The sequence below is a fragment of the Myzus persicae genome, unplaced genomic scaffold (assembly GCF_001856785.1).
Source record: "Myzus persicae strain clone G006 unplaced genomic scaffold, MPER_G0061.0, whole genome shotgun sequence".
Lineage (NCBI taxonomy): Eukaryota > Metazoa > Arthropoda > Insecta > Hemiptera > Aphididae > Myzus > Myzus persicae.
In genome coordinates, this window is record NW_019101784.1 from 159,251 (window position 1) to 173,051 (window position 13,801).

The 13,801-nt window shown below is 25.8% G+C and overlaps 2 protein-coding genes across 5 annotated transcripts in view; one reads left to right on the forward strand and one right to left on the reverse strand.

Moving 5' to 3' along the window:
- The window catches only part of LOC111030415 (igLON family member 5-like), a 174,462-nt gene that overhangs the window by 106,440 nt on the left and 54,221 nt on the right, over positions 1–13,801 (reverse strand). Inside the window, exon 1 of one of the 4 annotated variants that reach the window (XM_022309890.1) lies at positions 7,397–7,841. The exons of 2 other annotated variants lie outside the window; for them this stretch is intronic. The gene's annotated coding sequence lies outside the window, so the exon portion shown is untranslated. Of the gene's footprint in view, positions 1–7,377; positions 7,842–13,801 lie in introns of those variants that run through there. One more of the 4 variants, XM_022309889.1, reaches the window with a different exon arrangement.
- Positions 1–13,801, forward strand: part of LOC111030414 (nose resistant to fluoxetine protein 6-like) — a 151,852-nt gene that overhangs the window by 20,868 nt on the left and 117,183 nt on the right. The window lies entirely within an intron of this gene.

The window sequence follows — 13,801 nt, forward strand, 5'->3', positions numbered from 1 at the left end:
GTAATATATTATTATATTATAAATATAATTTTTTCAACTATTGTCGTCCAATAAACACAATTTCAATACCTAGTATACAATTTATGCCACAGAGTATTCAATGCACACAAATATTATACAAGCATAGTGAATATAAAAATAAGTAACAGTATTATGAACTTTTTTTGTACAATTTTGTGGTTCAGAATTTTCAAAGCACTTTTATACATACTCTACAAACAAAATATACTTTTTACTATTTTAAATTATATAAATGTTATGTTGTATGTATTTATTTTAAGTCTCGACCACAATGTATAGCTAATATTTAAGCACAATATGCATTTTATATTTAACATAAATATATGCTACTAACTAGTAACTATACACATTTGAAATAATTGTAAGTCAGTATTGAATTTATAGTTTAGCTATAGGGCAGTGAGTTTCTGCCGTCTTCATAGGATTTTCCGTCGTTCTACAACTTACCAATTACGTTCAAATATATTATTTTATATGCTCATGTTCAAATTTTTGTTTAAAACTCATTACCTACTCATGTTTTTGATTCTAAAAGTATGATATTCATAATAAAGCTTGAAATTACGAAAAAAATTAACATATTGTTAATATTATGTTAAGTTTAACATTGGTAAAAAGTAGTTATTTAACTTACAGTTCATTATGTTGATTAAAATCAGAAATATTTTTTTTTCGAATACTGGTATACTAGGCTGTATACATTATAAATAAAACAACATTAAAAATTTGTCTTCTAAATCAGTTACTGAAAATATACGTCATCCAATATATTAATGTATATCACATAATTCACATATCATAGATTTCTGTGATGTCCTTTAATACGAAAATTGCATTTGATTGTAGGCACAATAGAGGAATATGGAAGGTTTTGATTTGGTCAATACCCGACTTGGGTCAGCCACTAATAGTATTATATGCTTTTCCTTTCATTTGTATTTCTGATGACTTTTGTGGGAGTTCCGTTTAATCTATAATCTTCGTTTGATTTATGGAGACCGCAGATAGAAAATATTATACATAAGTATTCAAATGTTTGGTTAGGTTAGGTTGACTTTCATATTTCATACGGAATTTAAAACAAGTGCATTTTGTTTGTTATTATTATCGAGTTAAAAAAGTGCTTTAGACTCTTTCTTAATGTATTAATGTGTAATAATATATGTGTCCTAATAATATTTTGTACAATGCATATTAATGAAATGGATCTTGTACGACAATCCTCGCAGAAAGGATTAAAAATAAATAAAATAGTTATTTTCTAATTCATAAATCTTTTATATCATTATAAATGTATTATGGTTATAAGTACAGTACCTAATTACAGTTTTGTGTTCACAGTTACTAAATATAATATTTTGAATATTGATCACCATTGAAAATAATTCACTATTAACACGACTATAACAGCTTAATGTATTATTATTTTTATTAGAACATGTTGTGCTGTGTTTGTATATTCAACCCAATCGTAAAAAAAGTTATTTTTAAACATTTTAATAAGTAGGATTAGACAAGAAATTATGAATTTTTTTTTTCATTTTTCATTTAGATTAAAATGTGTTCATTGAAAAATACATTTTTGAAGTAGATTTACTGCACAATACAGTAAGTTTTGTAAGTTTCTAATTATTGTATATAATTTAAATGATACATCAGTTGTATGAAAGTTACAAGCCTGTAGAATTAATAAAATTACAGTTTATTTATATTAAACTATTAAATGTATAAATGTATTTGTTTTGAATGTTTAAAATATAATATTACATGAGTCCAGCTCATAAAGTCATCTGAGAATTATAACTGTAAAATTAAAATATTAAAACTTTACAGATAAATAAATAATCATTACAATCTATAGTGGCAGGAGAGGAAAAATGAATTCAATGGTTCAGTATAGATAATAACCGTTTGTTAAAACTGTAATTTTTTTATTATTTTAATTTCAATAATATTAAATATCAGAAGATATAATATTCTCATAATTGTGTATACGCATTTTAAATGATAAGCATCTTAAAAATATTTATTCTTATTACTAAAATGTTGATAGGTATACTAATATACATGCAAATCTGTAATTACAAAAGGGCATGTAAAGGTGCCGAGAAATTACGATTTTTAATATCATACTTAAAATAATGACTTAATTGTATCATTTTACTAGTAAAGCAGACATATTTTAAATGACTTCCTTATTTTTTTAAGTTCGTTCTGTAATAAGTATTTATAATTGATAAGACAGTAACTAGTATAGCTTGAAAACAATCAATTATTTTATAGTGTATTAAATTAAAAATTAATTAGAATACATCATAGGTGCTCGTGAGTTATATTATAATCTTTTAATCGTTACAATCAATTATGATGCCTAATTGGTTCTATAATTGTATGTAGCTAGACGAAGTTACAATATTTTAACTTTAAAACTTAAAAAATCAAAACGTAAATATTATACCTACTCACATAAATAGATTCTAATCATTCTTAATGACATTAATGTATTTGGAAAAGTAATTAATTTCAATTTTTCATCTAATTGGGTGGTAAAAACTACAAATTACACCAAAATTAGCTGATGGCCGGGAGTTACTATTTTTAATATTATAAATATCGTATGGCGTTTTTAAGGAAAATGTATGTTCACCATGTAAATGTCGACTACTTCGAAATGTAACAATTAATCTGTAGAAAGTTGAATTTCTAATTTTCACTTTCGCGGTATTTAATATAAATATAATACTGTGTTGTGCATTTAATAATCAGTTACGTGTTTTCTGGAAATTTATAAAATCTTAAGGAATACATGTCTTACAAAGTAAACTTTATAAAAGATATAGTTTTAGGTTCATAATAATAATTATTCGACCGTAAAATCATCTCAATTTTTTAGATACAATATGTAAAGCTCGGTATAAATTTTTAAATTAATTTTTAATTAATGTTATTTACATGATTTTTTCATTTTCAATTAACTTGACAGTTGGTAATTCAAGTGACAAATCAAAATAAACTCAGACAAATCAGAATGTTTTGTACCGTTTACATTCAAAATAATATCTGAAATTACAAATAATATCCAAATCTTAGTTTTTAAGGAATCCAACTCTCACCTCATTAGGATTAAAATATCTCGCTACTAGGCAAGCAATATACTGAACCTAACCTACAATACAAAATGGAAAATTCCCTACATCCAACTGGCAAATACAGTAACTCAATTTTAAAACCAAAGCTACAAATGCACTCCAAACCCATAATACCAACAAATATAAATCTCTTTTAAGACATACTAGTGTTAATCTTAACTTCTATATGATGTTTACACTTGGACATATGCTATCCAAATGTGTGTCTTGCAAATCCATTCCAAATTTGTTGGGACCACACAAGTATTTTCATACTACCACTGGGAAATACTACACCATTGTTTGTATCCAACTCCACTCTTCTCACTTAGTAAAATCAAATCAGTTAACAAATTAGCCACACCAAAAACTATAAAACTTTATTTTACTTAAAATTATAAATTCCCATATAACCGTTTGTATCACAAATTTCATCAAATACACACCCAATAAATCCTACACTCAGACAAAAAAAATATTACATAGACTTACTAGACTCCAGTGGCTAGATTAAAATAATAAAAATATATTATTTTTAAGCATCAAAAAAATTGTTGGTATCTCTATCACTGGATGGATTTTTCTCTCCTCTTTGTACATTTTTACTATATGATTACAAATGTTTAGGGTGACTCACCAAGCCAGCTCATCCCCGTTTTTTAATTTAAATCATCTACTAGTTCTCATTTGAAAAAAAAAACAGGATTTTGGATCTCCAAAGGACACTCCTTAAATGGTACAAAAAGTCTAAGGAATTTAAAAATATAGTCTTTAAGTATACTTAGAAATGCCAAAAATCATATTTTAAATAACTGCATTATTGAAGAAAAAACGGAGTTGAGCATGATTGTTGAATCAAAAATTGTATATTTAACAATTACTCTATTTAATTATTGTTCTAAAGTAAATATTTTAAATACTATTTAATTCAATAAAGAAGAAAAAAGTTGATCAAGTGGGTACCTCTCTGTTGTACAGTAATTGTTGATCAAGGTTGACTGTGATGGATGTGGTGTTATATTTGAATTCAATGATAAATCATTGCATACGAAAAACGATTAGGAGCGGAGATGTTGTGTCATCCTAGCATAATATTTGTATGGATAATCAAATTTTAAAATTTTAAATAAAATTAATGCAAATCAATAATTGGTATATCATAGCTATAAACAACGAAACTTTCAGTACCTTACTTTCAGTAACCTAGATAAAGATAGAGAAACTCGTTGGCAATCTTCTATTTGAATTTTTAATATTAGTTGTGAAAAGAAAAATTTTTATATAGTTCTATTTTATAACTGAAAAATAATCAACAAAAATAAAAATGTCTCAAACCTATAAATAGCTCAAAAAGAGTCAAAAATATTTCAAAAATGCCACAGCAAATGTAAAATGCTAATACGAATATTTGATAAAAATTTTAAGTTACTATAGGTCTTAGTTTTTGAGTTCATTAAAAAAATCAAATTTCAAAAACTAGTCATGCCTAAAAATTAGTTTCAAAATTAATTTTTTTGTTTGTTTAACTTCACTTTCTAAAACTACACGGAATCCTTAATTTTGAACTCTCGAAAGTACCAACTAAATTCACTCTTCAATCAGAAAAAATGCTATTATTGAAAACTGGAACATTTTTACTACCTCAAACGTTGTCAAATGACAAACCGAAAAAATACACACATCATTGTAAATGCAATAAATTCATATTCTAGACAATCTAGACAAAGCTATAAGACGCTATACTAATACACAAAACATAATTGATTAATAAAAACATTAAATAAAATATTTTAAAAAGAAAATTGAAATGTATAACTCAATTTAATTTTAATTTATAACTATATATTCTATTATTGTAAGCTAACAACCTTGTATTTGATTCTACAACAATAAAAAAATATATCATTTTCTACGCGAATCAGAATCTAAAACTCTATTTTAATACTTTAAACTAGAAACTAAAAATAAAAATGTTCTAATGGCTCGTTTCTTCTTTAGTGTTCTGATTTCAATACATTACTCTTAAAACTCTTCATAATTGATTTTTACATTTTGGATTTGAATAAGAATATTATCATGCATTCATGTTGCCTAATGACTTCGCTTAACACAATAAAACTGATATTAAGCCTGCATCCCTTTTACGGAGAACTCATTTTTTTTGAATGGAAGACTCAAATCTAACTTTGTTGTCAGGGATTGTATTTTTCAATAAATAATATAGTTATACAAAAGTAAATATGTACATCCAAAGGTTTGTTTTTAATAATGTAGTGTTTATATTATTATATTAGCTCATGAAAAACAAATAACCAGAATATTGTCCGTTATTGATTGCTTAGGTATGTATTATCTTTTTAAAATATAAATCAATTATAAACTACTGAATCTAAAAAATAGAATAATTCCATCCAGTTTTATTTATTTTTTAAAATTAACAATCTATTATTACTTATGTATAGACTGTGTAGTATAGAAAACGAAATAAATATTTGAATGTCTTCTTCTAGGTTATTTATTGATCATGTAAATTTCAAAAAAAAAAAATATTATTTGAAACTATTAGTAATTTTATCATTTACTTTAATGTATTTATTTATTTATTTTTTGGTAAAATAATGTAGTGTTAATTAGAATTAACATTACTAAACATTTAAATTGTACATTAACGATTTATCTATTCAAATTATTATTTATTTAATAATACACCTATCTTATAATACTTGAATATAATAAGAAGTGTATTTCATTTTTCAAGGGACATCAAAAGAATGTTTTTGACAAAGTCAAAATTATGTAAAACGAAATAGAGCATTAATTTTTAGATTTAAAGAAATCTGAGATCTGTTTTGTTTTTTTTTTGTACCACGCCTCTTTAATATTACCAAGTTTAAAACTTTTACCTTATTTACATTAAAACAATTTCAAACAGGCAATTCATTTTATTATTAGCCACGATATTTTTGACTGGGGATTTGGCCAAACCAAAACTTCATTATTTTGTCATTTTGGTAAACTGCCAAAATCAATTTGTCAAAAAATAATATGCTAATGAATACACCCATAAAGTGTAAATGACATACAATTATAATATCAAGCTTCTTGAACGTACAATTTTTAAACAATAAAATCAGTATTTACGTATTAAATTTAAGTAACAATAATTATTTTAACTATCATTTTGTATGCGGTTGACCAAAAGTAGTAATCTATCTTCTACTATGAAATAATAATGTAATATGAGTCCCACTTATTTATATTTCAAAATACTAATTTTTTTGTAATAATTAATATGTTTCATCATAAAATATTGTTTCTTATACTAAAGAGTATTACACATAATTTCTTAAAATGTCAACTGATTTTTTTTTTTATGTTGTACTTATTATATTTGAGGCAACGCAAAATTATTTTTTAATTTCTATAAATGTCATTTTCACCTTTTGTGTAGTGAAACTTTTGAATGTTAAAAAAAACATTAGTGGGTATAATATAACCTAATATGTAAATTAAATTATTTAATATTACATCATATCTTCATAAATAATATTTTTTACAAGTTGACTTGGTTCATATTATTCCTTACAAGGCAATTGTTAGTAGTTACTAATATTTCAATTTTTAAAGATATCATATTGTTAAATTAATATTGTTTTATTTTAAAACTAAGAAGCTCTATTAAAAAATGATTATTTTTTTTCAGAATAAACTACAAAAATTTAACTATCTATGTTAAGTAGAAACAAAACGCATATATGGATTCTATTGTGAAAAAATAATAGTATATTTTTTGTCAAATAGGTACATTTAAGAAATAACTTTCTATAATATTAACACTCAATTTAAAATTCATCTGTTTTTAATTTGTATGAATAATTAAAACAAACGCATGGTTTAAGTTCTTTAACATTTTTTCTTCTACGATATATATTACAAAAAAAGGATACTTAAAATTGTTCAATGTTTCTATTGAAAATTTAATAATAAATTGTAAATAGTCTTTTGAAGATAAACAAATAAGTGAGGTTATAAAATAATGTAAATGTAGTATTTTATATCTTATTAAGTATTATAGTATATACTTCCATTGTATTAATTTAATTAAAAAATGTTTTAAACAGAACAAAAATAATTGAGTATTTGGCATTTGTGTTTTTTATTTAAAATAGACATGGCAACATTGGATTTTTGTGTTATGTGAATCGGTAGTCGGTAGGCAAGTACTTACATATAAAATTAATACATACAGCTCATAGAGTACCCATTAAATCCCTCCATGTGGTAGTAGAGTTTACTGCTTGAGATAATATATCAACCGCTGTACCTACATATATATTATAGTGTGTGTTTCGTCCATTGAAAGTTAATCCACTGAAGCAACCAGTATTTTATTTCAACACGGGTCATGGTAAATAATTACTATTGCAAAGTAAGTAATAATGGAAAAATATATTTAAAAAAAAATCTGAGATGGATGAAAAACTCGCGGTTTGGTCGTTTTGAGTAGAATTAATAAGGTAGGTACACATATTCGGCCGTGAGGGTCATTCGAGAACTGACTAAGTGTTCATTATAACGAATGGGTTTTGTAGACGGACGTTCGTGTTTGGGCACCGCACATACTCGAACAAAAGGACGTCTTTGTTTCTCTCAAAACTTGGCATACATTAAGATTATTAATCCGTCAACTTGGATACAACTGACGGGTCTGGATGATAGGTACCAACCAACTATTATTGTTGTTTGCCTGCACAAAGACGAGATCACTCAAAGAAATTGATATGCAGTGGTAAGAGTGAAAACGTTTATCAATCGCGGTATAGTTTTAATCTTTGAAGTTAATACGAAACATATTGTAAATAATGATGTCGGATCGGTGTTTTGAATCCCTTTAAAATATATGGGGTATGAACATATTTTAAATCAATAATAATATAATTTTTTTTTTAACAAGTTAGTTCGAAAATTGTTAATACGTTTTTAATTAGAAGAATTAAGCAATATAATTGTTGCTCCATCACAAATAATGCGTTGTACAGTATAGTTTCCACTTTTATTTCCATGCAGAATAATTGTACATTGCATATATATGTAAAGTATCCAATACTAATTGTTAGATATGAAAATTGAAAATGTATTACATTTTTAAATACAAAATAATTTGCAAACTTTTGCAATTTCAACAATTGTTGCCAAAATTGAAACTTCAAACTTTCATAAAAAATGATTGTAGATTTATGCCCACTTGTTTTATTTTAATTCCAATACTTAACTAACTTACATATTAGAAAGGAATCTATCTTAAATTTTTTTTTATGATTTTCAACTGATCCTATTTTTTTTCGATGAATGTAAAAAACATAAAAAATCGAACATTTTTAAATGTCAATAAATAGCTCAAAAAGAGTCTAAGTATTTAAAAACTATGCCTATTATTTTAGCTACAATTTTAAGTATATGTGGTTATTTGTTTTTAAAATAAAATAAAATAATTAAACCGATAGGCTGTTTTGCGTAAAAATTCCAGTTTTTTTCTAATTATGAATGAAAGACCTGTACATTTTTTATCTTGACACCATAAAATATGTACTTATTGGATTCACTTTAAAGACAGGAAACATCTTGAGTTTTAAGCATTTTTTACTGCTCTAAAAGGTAGTGACAGACAAAAAAAAATTAATATACATACAACATAATTGTAAAATGAATATATCGATTTCATGGCTCGACTCAAACTTTGAAATGGGAATGTGCTGATCGATTTTTTAAACCTTAACGTAATATTATAAGATGTGGCAAAAATCCACTTCTGGTGTCCATTAGTTTTAATAGTGCAAACAAATTAAGAAAAAAACAACTCTGTCCCTTTGTAGCCCAAAAAATATTAGTTTGGACTAACATGCTTTCGAATCATCACTCTGTATAATATGTGTTATGCAAGGCACAGACACAACTAGGAGGTAGAACCTATGTATTCTTTTAAATATTAGCTCATTTTACTATTTTACTTTTCAGCAGACACAAAATATACAAAAATATTATCTATACAGGTATAAAACGACCTATTATGATTTTGCAGATATTATAATATTTCTAGAGATTTTAAGCAAATCAAAATTACATTAATAACAAAATACATTCGAGTGTTTTAACTACTGAGTTCCTCACTTTAAGCATTTAATCACCAAGTGTGGAGCTACAAATTTTAAATATTTAAATCGACTTGCCTGGTACAAACCATTAGTTTGGCGTGTTGTACAATATAATGTCGAGTTATCTATACATATATTGAGTACATACACAAAAGGGTTTATTAAAGCAAAAATGTTCATTGTGATTCTTTAAAGGGTTTTGAATAACTTTCACCAACTAATGGAGAGGCTATAAATGTATACTTTCTATGTTTTAAGAACCCCTATTGTATTAGCTGACGTGAATTATCGAGTTTTTTTAATTGAACCGTTGCAAAACGGAATATTATACTATAAACTTGGCAAAGAATTCAATATAATATCAATAACGATAAGATTAATATAATTATAGTAAACACTTAGCAAAATAATAAACAACCTTTTACGACCCTGACGATTTTACGAAATCATATAGTTTTTAAGAAATAGGTATCCTAAATAAGCATTGTATAGTTTTTGGTGATGATTATATATTTTGAATAAGTTGGACAGTAAAATTGTGTTATTGAGTAAGTATTTAATATTTTGATTTTTGACGCAATATGTTGTAAACACTTTCTCGCAATGTGTGTCGCACCAAAGACTAAGAAGAAGGGTGGTAAATATGTGGTTTAACCTTCTTATTTCTCATTTTCTCAGAACTTTAAAATTATATTGTAAATGCACTTGGCAACATTTCTTTGTTGAATTATAAAACGACATGTTCAATGCCAATACAATTATTAATAAACTAACTTATGAATTATTCATAACGCGGAAATCTAGATTTTACTTATTGCCTACTGAAGCTATGATTTAGCTATAATTATCCCCTTTAGCCGTTTGCTATAATTAGACATTTTTTATTTATTTTCTGGTATATGATATCTTTTACATCTGAAATATTTGTACAAAAATGACAATTTTTTTAAAATTTAAATAATTTTGTTAAGAATACAGTAATAGTGAATCAGAATTCAAGTATATTTTCAATGAAGTTCTAGTGGTTAGTTCAATGGTATAATATGCAAACATATTCACTAGAGCCAAATTTTCAGTTTTACTCCCATTTATAGATTATATTATTATCAAATAAATTTAAATTCAACTTTTAAAACATAAAATGGTTTTGTCAAGTTTTTAATTTTGTTTACAAAAAAAAAAATAATAAAATAGTTTCGGTTTAGTCAGCAATTCGAAACAGGCCATAAATATTTAGTTGAAGGATATGAAATTATAATTAACGATAACTAGAAAGTAGAAATGTTCTGGGTACCCGGCAATTACTCGATGCCCGAGTACTCGGTATCCTATTTAAGACTCAGCTTTTACATACTCCCCGTCGTAATACCTACAATTTTACCCGACTCTTACTCGGTACTCGGCGTAATACCTAAATTTGTACACGACTGTAATACTACATTTTCACTCAACTCCTCTTATAGTCTTATCTAGTAACTGGCAAACGCTAATAACCTGTATTCTGTACGACTGTACACAAATAATATATATTATGCGCATCTTTAATTAATATAATGGAAAAAATCTAAAGTTATCAACTATAATTTATTTTGGTACATTTTGGAATAACTGAACCAATTTACAATAGCCAGATTATTTAGCTTGTTATTTCATTATCTTAACTTTAGTAACATAGTTTCTTCTATAGTTTATTTATAATATGACAATCCAAGTAATATTAAATATTATTGCTACACTTATTATTATTATTTTATTTTATCATCGGGTTAATAAGGCTTTAAAAACTGAGGTCATTAGCCTAAAATTTAAGAAAAAATTAAAATTACATTGCTTTACAATAATCTTAATTTTATAGGGGGTACATCATGTTGAACATTTCGAGGAAATTGATTATAGTATCATTTTTCACTAGTCCTATGATTACATGCATTAAATCCTAACTAGTCAGTCCATAGTATTTACTCTATGAACTCAACATGTTATTATTATAACCATAATCGTGTAATGTTTATATTACAATTATTCCTCGAGAAGTAGAGTGACCCATTTTATTGAGTGGAACGTGTAGGCTAATGTGATATAGTTGTCGTCCAACTGACACACACACACACACACACACACACACACACACACACACACGCACACACACACACACACACACACACACACACACACACACACACACACACACACAAACACACACACACACACACTATTATTTATGATTATTATAATAAATGATGATTAAAACTTCAGATTAAATATAAAAGCTTTGAATAATGATTACTATTTACTATAAATAAGCATTTAGCTTAAGAGAATGCAGAAGTGTAATCTGTCTCATAATAGGTATCCATAGCTTAATGTTAACTAGGACACACACTATTATTGCAATGGGCTCCAATTTTTCCATAATAAATGGCAATATATAGTTAAAGTGAATCCTCGAAGAAGCTCAAATAAAATCTATGGTTTTGAATTAAAAAATACAAAATTGATGGTTGTTAGAACATATATATATATTTGTCTCGTTTTAAGTACAAACAACTGTATGAATAGATACGTATTCAATGGAATGATTATATTAAGGATTACTATTTTCACCTAGTTGCTAAGATTGAATATATTATGCATAATAAATAAGAATGTACATCATTAGTCAAAGTATTACTTTTAAAAAAAAACAGGTAAATCAAACTCGATAAACTTATTTACTTCATTTTTCTGTATACACATAATATAAACACTTAAACAAGTTGGGATAGGCATGTCCACTTTCTTGATTTTTAATTTTTGGAGAATTATTAACTGTATTCTATACACGTTTTATTTTAATTGGATTAAAACAATTTTTACTTAAGACACTGTTAAAAATGAAAAATTATCTGAACCAAAACGCATTTTTTATTTAAGTATACCAAATTGTAGTAGTCTGTCTCTAAAATTTAATGTTTTCCACTCTTTACTTTAGTACTCTTCAATTATTCTTATGAAACTCACCTCGTACTTGTACTTGTTAGCCTTCTTAAAATTGTAAACGAATTTTTGACTTTGGTACTTATCTACACGTGCGCTTGTGTGTGTTCTTGCTTCAGTGTGTTCATGATGTCCAACTTTAAAGGTCTGTTGTAGCGAATGAACTATTAAAGATAAAGGTCTGCAACTTTTCACTGGACTCCAAGCTAATGTGATTCTAACAAGACCCTAAACAACAAAATCTATTTTCCAGTTTTAGAGATCTGCGTTGCTAAAGAAATATCCATCTAAAATTGACTATTTTTTAACGATTAAAAAGTTAATTCGTTTTTGAATTTCACATTTCGTGTTTTTTTGAAAAGCTTTTTATAATGAGCTATCGACCAAATTTTTAGTTTTCGTAGTTTTTTGATAAAAAAAAAAAACAACAACAAATTGAGCATTCTAAGCTGAACACGCTGACGTTTTTAAAATTATTATACCACTTGGTCATGATATCGGATCTACCTCATAAGTATCTTATTAAATATAATTTAATTGCCCACCTACTTATTATTACTAAATTACATTTACTTATTTTCTTATTTATGACAAAGTCTTGAAGTTTTTAAAATTCAGACTTTTTCATTCCAATGACCATACTTAGATATACTTACTTGATTAAAAATCATCAAAGTAAAAAGTGCCACTCACAGTGATCGGTCATACCCAAACCAAAGTCCAATAAATACAAAACTATTTGGGATCAATTTCAACTATATATAATTCAAACTAGATAAAAAAAGAATTTTAAGTAGCCTCATATTCACCTTTCAATGTAAAATTAGATGCGATAACGTAACCATTTTATGATAATAAATTCATAAAATTATAAAATATTGATAAAGTCTTTCATCAGGTATAGTAGGAAATTATTATAAATTACAGTAGTATATAGGGAATAAATAATAATGTAGTTAAATAGAACTACAGAAGTATCTAACAATAAAAAAAAAATTATATTTAATAATATTAATCCATGTAAAATTCATAATTTTAAGTGAATTTTAGAAGACACTAATGAGTTCTGCTGAAAAACTCACTATATATTTTTCCACCGTGCATTCCCGAATACTGCTAGACCATTTTCCATTTCATTAAACATCAGGATAAAACCCCCCAAAAAACCATTTATTTGTTTATTCAAAATACCAAACAAAAGTATACTATGTAATGATTATCGACTTTCGCTACTTTAACTTTTCTCAAAATGTCTCAATAATATCAAGAAAATGTAATAAGTATTATACCTAAAATGGGTAGCAGGTAACTATTTAAAAAAATAATTATTATCTCAGTATTAAAATTATAATATCAGACATATTAACAACAGATAAAGCCTTTCAGGCCATTTAAACTGCATTAACAATGTCACACATTAGTTTATCAATTTTATGGATGTTATTTTACTCTATTCGTGTAAAATCAATATAATTTAATTAACATTAATTTACATTTTGAAATACTCGAATAAATCTACTTAAA